Source organism: Gossypium arboreum, chromosome 3, assembly GCF_025698485.1.
Source record: "Gossypium arboreum isolate Shixiya-1 chromosome 3, ASM2569848v2, whole genome shotgun sequence".
In the NCBI taxonomy this organism is placed as follows: domain Eukaryota; kingdom Viridiplantae; phylum Streptophyta; class Magnoliopsida; order Malvales; family Malvaceae; genus Gossypium; species Gossypium arboreum.
The window spans coordinates 96,911,009-96,933,165 of NC_069072.1; the positions used below are offsets into that span (position 1 = coordinate 96,911,009).

The 22,157-nt window shown below is 36.6% G+C and overlaps 1 pseudogene; it reads left to right on the top strand.

Moving 5' to 3' along the window:
* LOC128290584 (uncharacterized) overlaps positions 1-22,157 on the top strand; it is a 40,522-nt pseudogene that overhangs the window by 611 nt on the left and 17,754 nt on the right.

Genomic DNA, 22,157 nt, shown 5'->3' on the forward strand with positions numbered 1-22,157 from the left:
TCCTTTAATGGTTAGGGGCCACTGTTTTTCGGCTAACTTCATGCTACACCGTTTGATGAATTAGACCTAATTCTTGGCATGGATTGGCTGACTGTTCATAACATGTTAGTAAAATATGGTAGTAAGTTTATTGAATTGAGATGTAAAAATGGGGATACTATCCGGGTTGAATTAGGTGAATCAGACAGCTTACCAATTGTAACACCCCTTACTCGAGACCGTCGCCGGAGTCGAGCACGAGGCATTATTAGACTTATCTTACTTGTTCGGGGCATAATTTTTTTACTTTTAAAAATTAATTCGCTTGTACTCATCCAATAAATCCTAAAAAGGGCCTCTGAGGCCCTAAAACATGCAATTGGAATGGTTCGGGACCAAACCGAGAACATTAAAAATTTTCCACTTTCTTGCACAAATCAAAACAATTTATTTCACTGTTCATAATAAAACTGTCCATCTGTATAACAGTCACTAAATTAATTATAACTTGAGTTACGAAACTCAAAATTTAAATCCGTAAATTTTTCTAAAACTAGAATCATATATCTTCTTACCATAATGTTTCCAAAAATTTTGGTTTGGCCAATTAGTACAGTTTATTCATTAACTGTTCCCCTGTTTCGCAGCTCAGTGGACCTGATCTCTCTTCACTAGAAATAAATTATCTCATTATACAGAATTCAGATAATGTTTCCATTTGTTTATAATGAAAATAGATGCACAAAGGAATCTAGACATATAAGCTATGACTTATAATTTTTTTTGTACAATTTCTAGTGATTTTCCAAAATTGGAACAGGGGATCACGAAGTCCTCTGAACCAGTCTTACAAAAATTTAAATATCTCAAAATATAGACTTCCTTTGCTTACTCTGTTTCTTTCCTATGAAAACAGATTCAATAAGATTTAATTTTATATCTTATTCACTATTTAATTTCAATTTTACAATTTTTTAGTGATTTTTCAAAACCACGTCACTACTGTTGTTTCCTAACTGTTCCATCTCCAACTCTTACTCCTTCATAATTTCTTTGCATCAAACCTCATTTAGGCATACATAATACCAAAACATGTTCTTATTTAGCTATATCATAAGCTAAGCATTACCAAGTATTCACATGCCCTTCTTTAATCATATCATAAGGACATACGCACATAATAGCCAAGTCCTTATACATGCCATAACTTAAAGTATTTCTAGTCACAAAATATCGAAATAGCTCATTGATAGTGTGAAGCGATCTTCCACATCCTTACGATTTTTCAAGTTGGCTTTGTAATACTATAAAAAAGAGAGAAAAGAAAGGGAGTAAGCATAAAGCTTAGTAAGTTTTCATGTAAATAAGTAACAACATTCTAAATGAATTATCAAGATAACCTGAACCTTTTGAACATGAACTTATCTTACCTTCCCTTTGGTACACTCTTTAAATTTTTCGTTGAATCACTTGGAATACTAAGGATCCATGGTACCTTTCCTTTTTAAACTTACCATTGCCATGTCTTGACATGGTCTTACATGGTATCTTTGCCTTATGAACTCACCATTTCCATGCCTTGGCATGGTCTTACATGGGATCTTTGCCTTATCATATTTTGTCAATGCCATGTCTTGACATGGTCTTACATGATTTCCTTGCCTTGTAAAAGTTACCAATGCCATACCTTGGCATGGTCTTACTTGGTGTCCTTAAACCCTAATGTCATGACATTTGTATCCTACACATTCCTAAGGTTCAATCGAGACTTTTAAATATAATTTCTCCGTCAATTCTTGCTTGAATCATCAAGGAATAAATTTACAAAATAAATATATAGATGCTGAAAAATAACATCATTAATTATAAATAATAAAACATTGCATTTATTTACCGCAAACTTACCTCGATACAAAATACGATCAAATATTTTAATTTAGTCCTCAACATTTTTCTTTCCTCAGTCTAACCCCGAATTTCGTTCTTCTTGATCTATAATAGAAAATTTAACTTATTTAACATTCACATTTATCAAAACAGTCCTTAACTCTAACTTTGGCAAAATTATGATTTTTCCCTAAACTTTTGCATATTTCCACTTTTTCCCCAAGCTCGGAAATGAAAATTTATCCCTAATTCTTATGTTTTATGACATGCTGATCATTTATTTACCTACGAAAACATCAAATTCTCACTCTAACATGTATTTATGTTCATTAGGTATTTTTACCGATTATGTTGTTTTACTCGTTTTCGCTTAAAATTGCTTAGCTCAAGTCGTTTAACATAATTTCAAGCTTCATATTCTACCATAAAACATTAAAATACATATGGGTATTTTTCCAAATATGAACCTAGGTTAAATTATTGCTAGAATAAGCTAAATCAAGTTATCGGGACTTCAAAAACGTAAAGAACATTAAAAACAAGGCTTGGAATCACTTACTATGAAGCTTGGAAGCTTGACAAAACCCTAGCTATGAAGAACCCTTGAAATTTCGGCCTAATGAAGAAGATGGCCACAATTTGCCATCTTTTTCCTTTTTCTAATCTTTTAATTACCAAATGACTAAAATACCCTTCATTCAAACTTTAGTTATTTTTATCTATGTATGTCCATTTTTGTCCATGAAAACCTAATGGTATAATTACCATTTAAAGACCTCTACTTCAATTATACTCATCAATTTAATCCTTTAGTATCTAAAACTCATATTTATCAACTTTTACAGTTAAGCCCTAGTAGGCAAATTAAGCATGCAATCTATAAAATTTTCCATCGATACTCCAACACATGCATCTAATCACTTGGTAAATTATAAAAATTAATCGGAATAAACTTTTCTATCTCGAATTCGTGGTTTTGCAGCCACTGTTCTGTTTAGGCCCTATTTTGGGATGTTACACCAGTACTGATTTCTTCTATGACTACTGAGAAATACATGAGAAAAGGCTTGGTAAATAGCCTTATTTTTGTCCACACAGGCAGACACACAGGCGTGTGTCTAGGCCATGTGTGACATACAGTCTACCCCACAGGCGCGTAGTCAGGCCGTGTGTCCACTATACCTCAATTTTACAAGTCAGTATGCATGGTAGTAAATACACGGGAAGAGACACGACAGTGTGTCTTAGCCGTATGGAGGACACGGCCTAACACACGGGCGTGTGCCTTGGCCGTGCGCCCTTAATTGGTTGATGACATCATAAATAGAATGTCGAGGTTTTTTGTACACCAGCGTGCAATGGATGTGTGAGGGACATGAGCCATGGACACGGGCGTGTGTCAGGCCTTGTGAAAACCCCTGTTGGTTCGAATCGAATAATAGATCCACACGGGCATGTCCAAATATGCCCAGGTCGTATGAGCTACACAGCCTTCAGCACGATCATGTTAAGATGACACACAAGCGTGTCACTTTTCTACACGGGCGTGTGCCCTGTTTACCTTGAAATTTTTGAAAGTTTTTCCAAAGTACTCAGTTCAGTCCTGAATCCTTTTCAAAACATGTTTTGGGCCTCGTGGGCTCGTATTAAGGCCTTTATGCTTGGTTTTCAAAAATTTTTAATTTGGACAAAAATTTATGACACCTTGTATTCCGTTCTGGCATTGAACTCGGGTAAGGGGTGTTACACCCATGAGGCCCAAAACATACATTGAGTGTGGTTCGAAAATAAACCGAGAACTTACGGAACTTTTGGGATACTTACAAAATTTTCTAGTTTTAGAGGGTTACACGCTTGTATGGGTAGGACGTGTGGTCACACACGCTCGTGTGGCTTGGGACACCTCCGTGTCCTCAACCTGTGTAGCTCTTTGTTTATGATGTCATCAACACAACTAAGGTCACACGGCCAAGTCACTCGCTCGTGTGGCTTGGGACACGCCCGTGTCCTCAGCCCGTGTATCTCTCTGATTATGATGTCATCAACACAATTAGGGTCACACGCCCGTGTGCTTAGGCTGTGTGGTGAATTAAATTCCAAAAATCAGGTGCATACTTCACACGGCCAGGGCACACGCCCATGTCCTTCACATGGCTGAGACACACGGCCGTGTCTCTGCCCCTGTTACTGGATATTCTATTTTCTATTTTACCTAATTAGGGTGTAGGGGACACACGACCAAATCACACTCCTATGGGGTAGACCATATGTCACACACGGTTTAGACACATGCCCATGTGTTTACCTATATGGACAACTTTGAGGCTATTTTCCAAGCCCTTTGTCACCCTCAATAACACATGCACACTTACACATCACAATGACATCCTACATAGCATAAATGAGCACTTACAAATTTATAAACATGGCTCATGCATATCAACTTCTTATAAATTTACACTAGCTTAAGACTTCATATTTTATTTAGACTAAGCTTACCAAATTACTTGCAATATGTAACATCAATTTACTTCCAATTTATACATTCATGCCTTGGTTGTTATTATTATGTCATTTACTCACAATTCCATTATCAAATCCATGATCATATTCACAATTCATCCATGCCAAATGAAATTAACCACATCATGGATGACCATAGCACATGCATGCATATATGAATAGGATTACATCCCCATAATTAATAAGAGCCATATCTCATGGCCATAAACAAAATGAATCATCAAATTATTATAAGCCAACACATTTGGCTAAACCAATATGACATATAACAAAAAAGACCAAGTCCCTATACATGCCATATTGAAAATACTTGAATTCACAATATCCAAAAGATTAGTTTGATATTGTGAGTCGAGCTCCAACGTCCTTCGATCCCTGAGCTAGCTTGGCAATACTATAAGAAAATGAAAAAGGAAGGGAGTAAGCATAAAGCTTAGTAAGTTTGCATTTAAATAATTAACAACATTAACCATGCATTATTATACACATAACATAATAATATTATCACAATCTCATCTAGTATCATAAGTGCATTTTAAGTCATGTCATTCACATAATGTACAATAAAACTTATAATCATAATTCATTGATTTACTTCTTACCGAGGTCTCTTGGATTCATAATCTCAATATTTATGAGCTTTGTGTACATACCTGTACCCTTTCAACATGATCATACCTTGTCATCTCTTTGACATAATCGTTGGATTACCCGTTGAACTACTTGGAATACTAAAGCATACTCAGGAACTCTCATGCACATAGTAAGATGCCAATGCCATATCCCAGATATGGTCTTACATGGGATCACAGATTGAAGCCAATAGCCCAGCTATGGTCTTACACCATGTCTCATATCAATGCCAATGCCACATCCCAGATATGGTCTTACATGGGATCAAATATTGATGCCAATGCCATGTCCCAGACATGGTCTTACATGGGATCACATTTCGGTGCCAATGCCATGTCCCAGATATGGTCTTATATGGGATCACATATAACCCTAATGTCATGACATTTGTATCCTAACTATTCCCAAGGTTCAACCGAGGTTTCGAGATATCAAACTTCGTTAAATCGTCATCGAGTCATCATTAATTAAATCCACAAAAACAATTACACAATTCATGCAATATTAAAGCATTAAAAACATAATAATGTAATGTTGCATTATTTACCCACGAACTTACCTCGGTACCAAAATATGACTAACTATTTGATTTAGTCCACAACCTTGTTCTTTCCTCGATTTAGGTTCAGACTCTGCTTTTCTTGATCTATAATAGCAAATTTCACTTATTTAATTATCACATTGTTCAAATCAGTCCATAAATCATACTTTGGCAAAATTACAATTTTTCCCTTAAACTTTCACATAATTATAAATTAGCCTCTAGGCTCGTAAAATGAAATGTGTTCATTATCTTTGTTACCCAAGCCTAGCCGAACTTACAACATGCTCATAGCAGCCCATATTTCTCATTAAATCATACATCTTACTACTCATTTTACAAACTTTACAAATAAGTCATTTTTAGCCATTTTCACTAGAAATCACTTAGTGAAAGATGTTTATCACACATCAAACACTCATATTCTTCCATTAAACATCAAAACACATGCATGTCATACTTGGGTCAAATTTCAAACACGAACTCCACTTCAAAATATTGCTAGAAATAGGTAAATCGGGTTACGAGGGTTTCAAAAATGTAAAGAGCATTAAAAACGAGGCTAGGATGCACTTACTATTGAGCTTGAAAGTTGAAGAAACCCTAGCTATGGAACCCTTAGAAATTTTGGCACACATGAAGAAGGTGGAAACCAATTTTTGACTTTTTTTCCCTTTTTATTCTTTTATTAACCAAATGACAAAAATGCCCTTAGGGCCTTTCTTTTAAATTTTTCCTATTTATGCCCATTTTTGTCCATAAAAATAGAAATTGGGAAAATTTCTATTTAAGGACCTCTAATTAATAATCCATGGCAATTTCATGCATAAAGCTTCTAGAACTCACATTTTGCAACTTTTGCAATTTAATCCTAAAAGTCAAATTGGACACTGTATCAATAAAATTTCTTCATGAAATTCACACAAGCATGCAATCATATCATAGACCTTATAATAATCATAAAATTATTTCTACTTCGGGTTTGTGATCTCGAAGCCACTATTCTGACTAGGCCCAAAATCAAGATGTTACAAACAGTCTGAGCCTTTTCTTTGTCAGACCTTTCCAAGCAATCTTTGATAAAATGTTTATATGAACCACATTTAAAACATGCCTCATTTTCCATTTTGCAATCACCTAAGTTTCGACGTCCACATTATTGACATTCAAGCTTATTATTTTTAACATTGACTACGCTTGCTACAAACGTAGCCTGAGGTTTTGAACTCACGTGCTGTTTTCCTCGATCTCTACTAGAGTAACCAACTGAAGCTGTCGAACGATCGTGATATTCTTTAGACTTCTTTGACGATGATTGATGTGATTTTCCCACTGATCTCTTACCTAAATCACGAGCCTTATAATCAGCTTTTCTTTTAGCTTTACTCAATTCTTCAGCTTTATGTGCTCTATCAACTAAAACAAAAAATTCTTGCAATTCCAGAATCCCGACTAATAGCTAAATATCTTCGTTCAACCAGTCTTTAAACCTTTTACACATAGCCACCTCTTTTTGTATACATTCTTAGGTATACTTGCTCAATCGAGCTAGTTCCCTCTCATACTTAGATACTATCATCTGGCCCTGCTTCAACTGGAGAAACACTTTACATTTCTTATCAAGAAATCTCTGGCTCACATATTTCTTTCAAAACTCGGTTTGAAAGAATTCTCATTCCACTCGCTCTCTTGGCACAACTAAAACCAAAGTGTTCCACCACTGATAGGCTGAGTATTTTAATAAGGAAACATAACATTTTATGCATTCTGTCGGTGTACAAGATAATTCATTGAAAACTCTAATTCCATTTTCAAACCAGAATTCGGCTATCTCTGGATCATCTTCAGATGTTTCTCTAAACTCTTCAACCCCGTATTTACAAAATTTATTGACTAGAGGCTTGCTTAACTATATTGGTTTGAAACCCTAAGGAACTACGAGGACGGTTAGGGAACAGGTGGCGGTGGAGGTCGTTGAGCTATCAGGTTCGTTCGTATGAACTCGGTAAACTATTCATATATCATCTGGAAGAAGGCTTCCTTAGCCTCTCCTCCCCAGCCCTCAGATACGGGCCTACTACCACTCGACGCTACTCCATGAGCGGAGGCTTGCACTTTAATTTCAGCCTCATCAAAATCGGCTCAATTGGATGACATTATCTATATGAAAGTATAGTTCAAATTGATTCAGGAGTTATCACACTATTGTAGGTTTTATAATGACATGTATTTCTAAACTCGTACACACTACGTTATGTTGTGCTTTACTTCTTTAGAATTTAGTCCTTAAGCTCAAAAATTCTAATTTAAGCAATTTTATCCACATTTTATGCTTGCCAAATGTACTAGGGACCTATATCAACCCATACAAATCAACATTTCACAAATTTACCATGGAATTTTACTACTTTTATGAATAAGTACCAAACTAACAATTTTATAAAAAATCCATTTACATAACTTGTTTATTTGACAAAAAGGACACATAATCTTTCATTAAACTTCAAGAATCATGCAAACATATTCACGGAAAAACTCTAAACCTTTAACAATTTTGCAATTTAATCCTTGGGCTAGCTAGATTAAGCTACAATGATCCAAAAAACATAAAAATCAACTAAAAAAACATAATAAAATACACTTACATGAAAAGGATGTTCTTAGCCGAATGTTCAAGCTCCTTCAATGGATTTTTCTTAACCTATTTTCGGTGGAAGAAAAAAATGTTAAGGATGATACTAATTTTTGCTTAGTTTAATTATGATTTATTTATTTATTTACCTTTTTAACCTTTTGTTTTTAACTTAAATTTCACTTAATTTATGTCCATCTTTGTCCACTAACAATTAGAATGGTCTAATTTCCATTTAAATCCACTCACATTTAAGTTTCATAGCAATTTGACTCCTTATACTAATAGAACTCTACTTTTGCACCTTTTACAGTTTAGTACTTTTCACTTAATTAAGCATGCAAACATCAAAATTTCTTATCAAAATTTTTATACGACCCTACTAACATATCGTACACATTAAAATAATAATAAAATAATATTTTTCTCATCGATATGGTCTCAAAACTAGTATTCTGATTTCACTAAAAATGGGTTGTTACAACTCTCCCCCTAAAGGAATTTTTGTCTTCGAAAATCTTACCAGAAAAGAGGTTCAAGTATTGCACTTTCATAGCTTCTTCTTGTTCCCAGGTAGCCTCTTCTATTCCATGACGTTGCCAGATAAGTTTCTCTAAAGCTATGCTTTTTTTTTCTCAATTCTTTAACCTCTGGTGCTAAAATTCTGATCGTCTCTTTATTATACATCATATTTCATTGAATCTCAACATCAACAGGTCAAATCAAGTGTGAAGGATCTAATCGGTACCATCGTAACATAGATACATGAAATACATTATGAATATTTTCTAGTTTTGACGGAAATGCTAATTTGTAAGCAATAACATCTCAAATTAGAGCCTAGTCAGTATAGTGGTTTCGGGACCACAAAATCTGACGCAAAAATATTTGTTTTATGATTATTTTAAGGTCTAGGACATGAAAGCATGCATGTGTGAAAGTTTCATGAAGAAATTCTTGGTGTAAGGTGTTCAATTGAAAATTAGAGACCAAATTGAATAAATTGCAAAACTTGTGTTCTAGAAACAAATTCTATGAAATTGCTTTGGATCATTAGATAGGAGGTCTTAAGTAGCCATTTGCCCAAATATTAATTTTTTGGACAAAAATGGGCATGGATGGAAAATTTTGAAAGTTTAGTATGGAAGGGCATTTTGGTCATTTAGTAATAAATGAAATAAAAAGAAAAAATCAAAGCAAAATTTACTCATCTTCTTCCTTGTGGCTGTTGAAATTTTCAAGGTTTCATAAGCTAGGGTTTTGACATTTTTAAGCTTGATAGTAAGTGACTCCTAGCCCCATTTTTAACATTCTTTACATTTTTTAGATCCTCGTAACATGCTCTATCCATTTCTACCCATATTTCAAGCTAGGACTCATGTTAGAAATTTGACCCATGCATCAGATGATTAGAAATTTGACCCATTCATCAGATGATTGTTCTTTGATGATTTATGGAGGATTATGAAAGTTAGATGTTAGATAAACATCTTTTACTAGATGATTTTTTCATGAAAACACTAAAAAGGGACTTATTTGTAAAAGGTACAAAATGTGTGGTAGAAATATGAAATAGAGGAAAATGTGGGCTGATATGATCTTAGAATAGATTCGACTAGGCTTGGGTAACCAAGAAAATACATGCATTTTGTTTTACGAGCATTAGGACCAAATTGTAAAAATGTGAAAGGTTAGGGGTAAAGTGGCTGTTTTGCCCAAGAGTGAAATTTTGGGCTAAAATTTAATAATGAGATAGAATAATAATTTGTTTCATTCATATAGACCCCGAGAGACCAATTCCGGAGGTTGATCGTGGAAAATAAAAGGTTTCGAAATAACTGAAATCCAAATCCGAAACATCTTCCAGGTAAGTTCATGTAACTCAAAGTAATACTTTTAAAATACTTAAATGTATATTCTTGAATGTGATATAAATTTTGATACTCAATGTATAATAATTCATGAAACATGATTGTATTGATTTATAAAGGATTTAATATCCCAGTTGAATGAAAAGGGTATCCGATGGAATTCTTGAAAATGAATTGACAGTAAAAGGGATCTAGCTAGGATGGGTGTTCCTTATGTGATCTGGCCTCTCGAAGAATATGTGTTTTAAATGGATTTTGTAACACTCCTATCCCGTAACCGTTGTCGGAATAGGAAAGGGGTATTACCAGACTTGTAACTCATGTCAGAACAGTAAATTTTTTTTTTACTTTTTCTTCAAATAAATATCATTCATTTAGATAAATGCTAAATACAGCCAGGGATAAAATTAAACTTCTATAAGTACACATTCAAAAGATGCCATTTTTGCATGGCTTAAATACATTAACCAGAATATTATTCCGCTACTAGTTTATTCTATACGTGCCATAAAATAATCCAAAATATAGCAGTACCAAACAGTGGATAGTGATAGTGTGACGAGTTGTTGACGATCACCGAGCAAAGGCCAAATTTGATAATCTATAAAACAGAGAAACGTAACAACAGAGTAAGCTTTCAAGGCTTAGTAAGTCTTAAGTAAAACAATTAACTTTGCTGGATTAAATACATTTATAACTTACACAAAATCCAAGTGAAGTCTCGATGGGCTTAATAAGCCTACACAAGTACATAATACATACCTGGCCAACTTAATGTGCTGATCATCCGTAATTGTTGATTTATTACTAAGTCGCTTAAGATTAGGCCTTACACAAATCACGTTTTGAAATGTCAAGATATATCACTATTTAGTCAAATAGATTAAACCCTATGTATGCACATGCAATTCATCTATTTCATCCAAATTTAAGAGTATATACTCTTTCGCATTTAAAAACATCAATGCTACTTTTAGTTTAATCAGTCGAACTAAAACATAACACTATAATCACATTCGGTTTCCATATTTGGAAGCACATATTCATGTTTTCATCTTACATAAACAATTTGATAGAGTCAATACTCGTTGAATATAACTTATATGTGACAGCCCTAATGTGACCCTAATCGGGAAGTGGTTTCGGGGCCACAAAACCGAGTCATAAAAATAATTAGCTGTCATATTTGATGCTTATTATATGTATATATGCATGTGTGAAAATTTTATATTTGAATTTTGTTTAATTGTAGGTGAATTTTAGTAAATAGGACTTATGTGAGAAAATTTAGAAATGTGCTAGGCAAATGTAAAGTGGCCTATTAATGCATGTTATAGAAATGGTGGGTTTGCATGTCAAATTGCCCAATATTTGAGCTAGTGGTAGGCCATGCTATGGGGCATAGCATATTTTAAGCATGGTGTGCTAATGTGGTATGTAGGAAACAATAAAATAAAAAGCTAGTAATAAAGAAATGGAAAAAGGAAAATGATGAAAACAAAGAAAAAAAATGTCCATCCTTTTTCATTCTTCTTGACCGAAATTCAAAAGGAAAGAAAGGAGGAAATGTTGAAGAGATTCGGCCATGCTTGTAGCTAGGTTAAGGTAAGTTTGATGTTGTTCCATGAGATTCATGCATATTTTTTATGTTAGTTTGAGTTCTACCTAGCCCATGGTTTAAATCTTGCTATGTGATGAAGATGATACTCGGCCATGGGTGTTGTTTTCTTGGTTGGTGTTTGTTTCATGCTAAATCTAGATGAACAATGGGGGTTGTCATTTAGGTTAAGATCAAAGAAATTAATCTTGTTAAAACTTTGAACTAATAATGCCCATATGTGTGATAGCCAAACATAGACTTTGTTTAAAGTCTTGGTCAAAGGCCGGTTAAGTGTTTTGGAAATGATTAAGCTAGGTGTTTGATCTTTTTGGTTCGGCATAGTACATAAAATGTTGCTAGATGGAGAAAAATTCGGGCAGCAAGAGGTGTGCTAAGGCCGAATATAATTTTGTATATTAATGAGTAATGCATGTGTTGAATTGATGGAATGGAGAGGATGCTTTAATAGCGCATATATGTGTATTAGCCAAGTTTTGAACTTGAAACAAAATGGTATTTGGTCAATACAAGTGACCATACTTGTAGAATGTATTAAGTATGCAATCGGCCTCAACATAGACATGCATGTTCGCCACACGAATGAATGCATAGATTGATGTTGTACATTCGGCTATAGGTAAGCATAATGATGATCCTATCTTGACTTAGACAATCGGCTCAAGGAGAATCATTAAGTGCTTAGTTAATTGATATTAGGTTAATGATGTGTGTATTTGGTCATAAAGGTGCACATGAGGAAATGTTTGATTAATTGTACTAAATTGCTCAATGTGATTAAAACGCCTATGACCATTTTGTATTTGAACTAGAGGTGGCCATATGACCCATCAAATTCATTGTCATGTTCGCCATAAGCTAGCATAATGAGACTTTAATAAGTTAAATTTGTTTGAATTAGCTCAAGAGCTTAGAGGACCAAAGTTGGATAAGGGAAAGGAAAAAGTGATCGAATAGTCACGAAATCATTCGGCAACATCCGAGGTAAGTTTTCGAGTAATGAAACTTAGATTATGATTCGATTAGATTATGTTATAAGCAAATCAAAATCATGCCCTTTGTATGTAGCTCTTGAGTGAAAATGTTAATGCTTATACGTGACTTGTGTTTGAACTCTAATTATGAAAATGAGATATAAATGTGTCATGATTTATTGATATGTGCGTGAAGATTCGGATGATAACCGGGCTAAGTCCGAAGGCATTTGCGCTAGTGACTAGTTTGGGCTAAGTCCGAAGCCATTTGTGCGAAGTTACTATATCCGGGTTAAGTCCAAGGCATTTGTGCAAGTTACTATATCCGGGTTAAGTCCCGAAGGCATTTGTGCGAGTTACTATATCCGGGCTAAGTCCCGAAGGCATTGGTGCGAGTTACTATATCCGGGCTATGTCCCGAAGGCATTCGAGCAAGTAGCTATATCCGGTTAACTCCCGAAGGTACTTGGCTTGGGAATGAGCGACCTTGCTGTAATAGTTTCAATTAATATGCTCGTAAAATCCCAGCAATGAGGTATGTCTCGTATATGCATTGATTTAGTTGATCCCTTTAGTTTCAATTAATATGCTCGTAAAATCCCAGCAATGAGGTATGTCTCGTATATGCATTGATTTAGTTGATCCCTTACAATTAGTATTCGCTCAGTCGATAAATGAGCTACCGGCCTTTGGCTAAGTTGATCTTTTGTGTATGAATATAAGGGTTGGTAATGTGAAGTAAGTATTATACTGAGAATTTGTGCATATGAAATTATCCGTTTAGCCATATGAATGCTACACTTTAGTTGTGTCTAATTTCATGACTCAAAACTTACTAAGCATTAAATGCTTACTCCGTTTCTTTGAATCTCTGTTTTATAGATTTTGGTTCGTCACCATCGGACTCGAGATTGTCGAAGTCAAGTCGTCCACACTATCAAAGCCCTTTTGGTACACTTTTGGTTGAACTTTGAAATGGCATGTATAGGACTACCCTTTTTGATGTAGGTCATGTACCTTTCGGTATTGTACAAATTTGGAGAGCCATGCGAAAATGGCTTATATATATTTTTGAGCATAATGTTATAATCATTTTGTATGTATATGGTTATTGAGAGGTGTGGATGTGCTTGGCAATGATTGGCCATTGGAATGGTTAATCACGATCATACTTTGTGCTATATATGCTAAAGGGTTAGTTGAATCATGGAAACTACTTAATAGGTAAAGTCTACCTTAAAAACAGATGCTGATAGCAGCAGTGACGTGAATGTGAAAAATCACTAAAAATCGTAGGAATGGAATTAAATAGTGAATAAATTATTTAATTGAACCTTGATGAATCTATTTTCATAGGAAAGTAACGAAATGATCATATGAACAGTATATTATGGGATATTTAACTTTTCGCGAAACAGGGCCAGAACGGTTTCTGGATTCCCTGTTCCGACTTTGGAAATTCATTATAAATTAACCAGAGATAATTAGAAGTCATGCCATATATTTACAGATTCCTTTTCGAGTCTAGTTTCTATAGAAACAAATGGCATCAGTATTGAAGCTCTGTACAGGGAGATATCCAAGTCGTAATGCACAAAGGTCAGTATAGTCGAACCCTGAAACAGGGGAGACTTTAACTAATAAAATGTACTAATTGGCTTGACCAAAAATTCTAGAAAAATATTTGTAGATGGACATATGAGTCTAGTTTCAGGAAAAATTTACGGATTTGGTTTTTGAGTTTTGGAACTCGAGATATGAGTTTTAAGGTGACAGTGACGCAGTTAGCCAGCTCGTCTGGAAATTTAAAATGGACTGTGCAAATAAGTGATTTAAGTCTGCGAACCCCTCGTGTCTGACTCCGGAAACGGTCTCGAGTACGGGGTGTTACAATTTTATTGGTATCAGAGCTACGGTTTAGTCGATTCTAGGACTACCGTAGTACGTTTGGGTCTAGCTATACATGCCATTATGTGATTATTTGATAGTGTGGTGATTTCTGACATTTGCAAATGTGTTTACTTATAGTAATGGATCCCGATCCCGACCGAGTGGTAGCTGATGATCTTGAGAGTGTAGCGCCTGCTCCCGCGCAAGGGACAGCGCCGGCGGACTCTCAACCTATTGCTAGTAATCCGAATGATGAAGCTAGACAAGCTTTTTATAGCGTGATGAATGATTGGTTCAACCAATACATTCGGACTAATACGGCTGTTCCACAACCTCCATTCCCGACAAACACAACCCCCGCACCTACAATACCTCCGGCAACTGACCAAATAAGGTCAAATAAGCCCTTAGTTGACAGAATCCGAAAACACAGGGCTACTGAATTTAAGGCTACGAATAGCGATGATGCCGAGGAAGCTGAATTTTGGTTGGACAACACTATCTGGGTACTCGATGAGCTATCTTGCACACCCGATGAGTGCCTAAAGTGTACTATCTCCTTGCTACGTGATTCTGCCTACTATTGGTGGAATACGTTGACTTCTGTGGTGCCCAAAGAGCAAGTAACTTCGGAGTTCTTCCAAACTTAATTTCGAAAGAAGTATATCAGTCAGAGATTCATTGACCAAAAACGGAAGGAATTTCTTGAACTCAAACAAGGTTCCATGTTGGTTACCGACTATGAACGAAAATTTGTGAGGCTTAGCCGGTACGCTCGAGAATGCATTTCCTCAGAAGCCGTAATGTGTAAACGTTTCGAGGATGGACTGAATGATGATATAAAGCTGTATGTTGGCATCTTGGAAATCCGAGAATTTGTAGTACTTGTCGAGCGAGCTTGCAAAGCCGAGGAGCTCAGTATGGGGAAAAGAAAAGCTGATATGGGAGTAAAGGAGTTTCGTAAGAGGTCTTCGGGGAGGCCCTTTCAACAATCATCGAAAAAGTTTAGAGATGATTTGGGCCGATCTAGAGACACTTCGGGTTTTTCTAAACGAGACCGTGATCAACCCCTTGTGAGTGCACGAGTCACTTCGGTCGCCAGTGTTGGAAATGACCATCGAGACAGAACGGGGTGTCAGTATTGTGGTAAATGGCACTCGGGGAGTTGTAGGTTCCATGACCGCTCCTGTTACATGTGACATCCCTAATTTGACCCTAGTCGAAAAGTGGTTTCGGGACCACTAAACCGAGTCTTATAAGTAATTAAAAGTCATATTCTATGTTTATGATGTTATTAAATGCATGTGTGAAAGTTTCATGCATTAATTTGATCATTTCTATGTGAATTTATTAAAATGGACTTGTATGAAACATTGTTGAAAGGTGATAGGCTAATCTTACAATGGTCTAATAGTACATGCATGCAAAAGAGTGGTTTTGCATGTCAATTTGCCCAAAAAAGGGAAGAGTGGCCGGCCATGACAAGAATATGGGCAAGGAACATGTTTCCAACATGTTTAGTTAGTGGATTATGTAGAAAAATAAAGAAATGAAAAAAAATGAGCATGGATGCCCCCTTTGTTGCCGTGAGTAGAGGAAAAGAAAGGAAAAAATTTGTTCATCCATTCTCAAATCTTGGCCGAAAATACTAAGGGAAAAAGGAAGGATTTTTGCTTCATGCTTGGTTTAGAAGAGAACTAAAAGGAGATTTGGTCATACTTGTGTCAAGATTAAGGTATGTTTGAGGTTGTGTCATGAGATTCATGCATGTTTTAGTTGCTAACTTGATGTTCATGTTAGCCCATGGTTCAAATCCTTGTTATGCCATGGAAATGGTATTTGGCCAAGGTTGATATTGTGTTAAAGCCATTGCATGCTAAATGTGAAGCTTGTTTATGATGCATGTAATGATGGATTTACTACTCTTGAAATTTCTTTTAGCATTCTTGAGTAAGACATGGAGTTTTCTTTGTTTAACCATGACCAAAAATTGAAAGGGGATGGTGTGGGATGTATTCGCCATGGCATGCTCATAAGTGCGATTTATGCTTGTTGCATGATAGGTAAAATTTGTGTTTTGATATATGTGTATATGTGTTTGTACATGATGTTACAAATGGATGTGAAAATATATGCTAGATTGGGAAAATTTGATTAAATGTTCATGAGATGAAATTAGGTGATTAAAAGATGTTAGTTGACATTGTACATATATATATATATATATATATTCGCCATTAAAGTGAGTATGTAGGTAATGTTGAATCAAGTTTTGGTGCATATTCGGTTAGGAGTATAATCGACCAAATGGGCGATTAGTAAGAATGGTTGCGAATATACAAGCATACATATGCATGTGTAGTTGAATTATGAATGTTTAGCAAGATGGTTAAACTAGTGATTTATTGATTAAGCTCAAGGAGTTAAAGAAGGAGAATCAAGCAAGGGAAAGACGAAGGTCATCGAGTAGCCGACTTGGAACTATTTTACCCAACACGAGGTAAGTCATTAAGCATATATTTGGTGTTGATTAGAATGATCATAATATATATGTAAATGTGTTTAAATGAGTTGATGTGTAAATGGAAATGTATGTGTATGGAGTGATGCCATTGTTGAATGTATAAAGGCAGCAAAATGCATAAGGTATTGGTCTCGGCACTAGGTGTGCGGGTATAAATGGACACGGTGACAAGATTGGCAGTAAGTGTGCGGGTTTAAAATTGTACAGCACTAAGTGTGCGAGTTTGATTATATAGCACTAAGTGTGCGAGCTGAATGTATATAGCACTAAGTGTGCGGATTCACTATATGCTCTTGCATTACAATTGGCACTGAGTGCGCGACATTACCGAGTTAATCCCGGACAGCGGATCAGGTAAGTACCTTGAGCTCATGACGAATAGGCAATATGTTCATGCTCGGGGTTGAGCTTGGTAAACTTTAAATCTATGTGATGATTGCAATTGTATGATTGTGGTGAAAATGAGTTGGTGTGTGAAAATGCCTCAAATATCTTATTGTATAGAATATGAAATGTGGATGTATGACTTGGTATGAGATTGAACCGAAAGGTCCGAGGAATTATAGTATAGTTTCGATATGGATGGAGTACCTAGCCTCGTTTATCGTTTCATGTTGTGATAATTTTATTAATGGTTGGTTGATGAATGCTTATGACTTACTGAGTTATAAACTCACTCGGTGTTTTCTTGTCACCCATTTTAGGTCTCTTGGACTCGTATCGTTTGCATGCTCGGAACCGTCGTTGAAGTCATCACACCGGCTGGAAATCTTTTGGTATTGTCTTCGTAGTTGAACTAGGAGAACATTTGGCATGTATAGGCTATTTTGTTTTGTTGAATTGTGGGTTGTAAACTTTAAGCCATGCGAAAATGGCCTATGTGGTCGGTTGAGTGTGATTCTAAAACCTATGGTCACGAGCCTTAGAAACCTTAATTTTGATAAGGTGGCCATAGTTGCATTACGTATGATGAAATAGTTGGCCATGGAAGAATTATGAAATAGTCATTGTTTGCTTTAGTAACAGATGCTGCCAGCAGCAGCGAGGTGAGATGGAAAAATCACTAAAAATAGTAGAAGTAGAATTAAATAGTGAATAAATTATGAAATTGAACCTTGATGAATCTATTTTCATATGGATGAAACGAAACGACCATATGAGCCGTATTTTAAGAGATATTCGAGATTTCGTGAGACGGGGCCAGAACGGTTTCTGGGTCCCCTGTTGCCACTTTGAAAATTTACTATAAATTATCCAGAAAGAATTAGAAGTTATGCCTTATATGTGCAGATTCCATTTTGAGTCTAGTTTCATTAGAAATAAACGGCACCCGTATTAAAGCCCTGTACAGAGAGATATTCAAGTTGTAACGCGCAAAGGTCAGTGTAGTCGACCCCTGTAACATGGGTGACTTTAACTAATAAACTGTACCAATTGGCCCGACCAAAAATTCTAGAAATAAATTCATGGATGGATATATGAGTCTAAATTCAGGGAAAATTTACGGAATCAGTTTCCGAGTTTTGAAACTCGAGATATGATTTTTAAGACGACAGTGATGCAGTTTTCCAGCCTGTCCGGAAATGCCAAATTGGTCGGTACTTTAAGAGGATTTGTCTCGTTAACCCCTCGTGTCCGACACCGGCGATGGTCTCAGGTTCAGGGTGTTACATTACAAGTGCGGGTCAGCTGACCACTTTATTAGAGATTGCCCGAGATTGTCTGAACACAACGTAAATCAGAGTGGGAAGCCTAGTGCTACTACTGCTCGGGGTAGACCATCTAGGAATACGGGCAATGCTAGTGGCGGTCAGAGAGGATCTAGAGATGCTACCACCAGATCTGAGGCTCGTGCTCCTGCTAGAGCTTACGCTATACGCGCACGCGAGGATGCTTCCTCGCCAGATGTTATTACCGGTACTTTTACCCTCTTTGATACTAATGTGATTGCTTTGATTGACCCTGGTTCTACTCATTCTTATATATGTGAAACCTTAGCATCCAGTAAGACTTTACCTATTGAGTCTAGTGAGTTCGTAATTCGAGTGTCAATTCCCTTGGGTCGTTACGTGCTTGTCGATAAAGTGTGTAAGAAATGTCCCCTAGTAATTCGAGGTTCCTGTTTTCCGGCGGACTTGATGCTTTTGCCGTTTGATGAATTTGATGTTATCCTCGGTTTAGATTGGTTGACTGTGCATGATGCGGTTGTGAATTGGAAAAGCAAGACTATTGATTTGAGGTGCGCAAATAACGAGATAATCCGAGTTGAGTCTACGGACTTAAAGGGGTTACCAGCTGTAATATCATCAATGTTGGCCCAGAAATATGTAAGAAAGGGATGCAAAGCATACCTTGCGTATGTACTTGATGACAAAGAGTTAGAAAAGAAACCCAAATCTGTGCCGGTGGTTTGTGAATACCTGGATGTTTTTCCCGAGGAATTACCTGGTATACCACCTGTTCGGGAGGTAGAGTTTGGTATTGAGCTTGTACCTGGGACTATGCCGATTTCGATAACTCCGTATCGTATGGCACCAACGGAATTAAAGGAGTTGAAAGCTCAGTTGCAAGAATTGACGGATAGAGGTTTCGCTCGCCCAAGTTTCTCACCTTGGGGTGCACCAGTATTGTTTGTGAAAAAGAAGGACGGAACCATGAGGTTGTGCATCGACTATCGTCAGCTGAATAAGGTGACAATAAAGAATAAATATCCGATGCCACGTATTGACGATTTGTTTGATCAACTAAAGGGAGCCTCAGTGTTTTCAAAGATAGATTTGAGATCGGGTTATTACCAATTGCGAATTCGAGATTCGGATATACCCAAAACTACTTTTAAAACGAGATACGGTCACTATGAGTTCTTAGTGATGCCGTTTGGGCTCACTAGTGCCCCTGCGGTATTTATGGATTTGATGAATCGGATCTTCAGACCGTATTTGGATCGGTTTGTAGTCGTGTTTATCGATGATATTTTGGTTTATTCGAGAAATGAAACCGATCATGCTGAACACCTGGGATTAGTGTTGCAGATTTTACGAGATAAGCAATTATATGCTAAGTTTAGTAAGTGTGAGTTCTGGTTAAGAGAGGTTAGCTTCTTGGGTCATGTGGTATCCGCAACGGGTATTCGAGTTGACCTGAGCAAAATTTCAGCCATACTTAACTGGAAGCCTCCGAGAAATATTACTGAGGTTCGGAGCTTTTTGGGACTTACCGGTTACTACCGACGGTTTGTAAAAGGTTTCTCGATGATAGCCACACCAATGACGAAGCTACTTCAAAAAGATGTTAAGTTCGAATGGACGGAAAAATGTCAGAAAAGTTTTGACCAACTGAAAACTTATTTGACTGAAGCTCCAATTCTAGTGCAACCCGAATTAGGCAAGGAGTTTGTCATTTATAGTGATGCCTCCCTACTTGGGTTGGGTTGCGTATTGATGCAAGAAGGTCGAGTTGTGGCCTATGCGTCAAGACAATTAAAGCCACATGAGAAAAATTATCCGACCCAAGATCTCGAATTAGCTGCCATCGTATTTGCTTTGAAAATATGGCGACATTACTTATTTGGTGAGAAGTGCCATGTATTTTCGGATCACAAAAGTCTCAAATATTTGATGACTCAAAGAGACTTAAATCTACGACAAAGACGTTGGCTCGAGTTGTTGAAGGATTATGAACTTGTTATTGACTATCACCCGGGAAAGGCTAATGTGGTTGCGGATGCCTTAAGTCGTAAATCTTGCTTTGCTTTTCTGACGATGAATGTACACTTGTCTATTCTATCCGACAATGTGTTAGTGGCAGAATTAAAGGCCAAACCATTGTTGATTCATCAAATTCGTGAAGCTTAGAAAGTTGATGATGAATTGGTTGCAAAACGGGCCGAATGTGTTCCGAATATGGAATCAGAGTTTCAAGTTGATGATGACGATTGTTTGAGGTTCAGAAATCGTTTGTGTGTTCCAAGAAATTTAGAACTCATTTCGATGATTCTTAACGAAGCTCATTGTAGCCGAACGTCAATTCACCCAGGGAGTACGAAATTGTACAACGACCTAAGACGTCAGTTTTGGTGGCATGGTATGAAACGAGACATTTTCGATTTTGTCTCGAAGTGCTTAGTATGTTAGCAAGTGAAAGCGGAACATCAAGTGCCTACTGGTTTACTTCAGCCGATCATGATACCTGAATGGAAATGGGATCGAGTCACGATGGATTTTGTATCTGGGTTGCCAGTGTCAGCAAGTAAGAAAGATGCGATTTGGGTTGTTGTTGATAGACTGACTAAGTCGGCTCACTTTATCCCCGTACGCACAGATTTTTCAATGGATAAACTAGCTGAATTGTATGTCTCTCAGATTGTGAGATTACACGGGGTACCTACTTCTATTGTGTCGGATAGAGATCCGAGATTCACCTCACGATTTTGGAAGAAATTGCAAGAAGCTTTGGGTTCCAAGTTGCATTTTAGCACCGCTTTTCACCCCCAAACCGATGGTCAATCCGAGCGGATAATTCAGATACTTGAGGATATGTTGAGATGTTGCATCCTTGAGTTTAGTGGTTCATGGGAGCGGTATTTACCTTTGATTGAATTCGCTTACAACAACAGTTTTCAATCAAGTATTAAGATGGCACCTTACGAGGCTTTGTACGGTCGTAAATGCCGTACACCATTGTTTTGGACCGAGCTCGGTGAAAGTAAAATTTTCGGAGTGGATTTGATTAAAGATGCTGAATAGAAAGTAAGAATAATTCGTGAAAGTCTGAAGGCAGCATCAGATCATCAGAAGTCGTATGCGGATTTAAAACGAAGAGATATTGAGTAACAGGTGGGAGACAAAGTGTTTCTTAGGGTCTCACCTTGGAAAAAGATACTCAGATTTGGCCGTAAAGGCAAACTAAGTCCAAGGTTCATAGGGCCATATAAAGTATCCGAACGAATTGGTCCAGTTACGTATAGATTGATTTTGCCCCCTGAACTTGAAAAGATTCACGACGTCTTTCATATTTCGATGCTTCGATGTTATAGATCTGATCCATCACACATAATTAATCCATCAGAGGTTGAAATTCAATCCG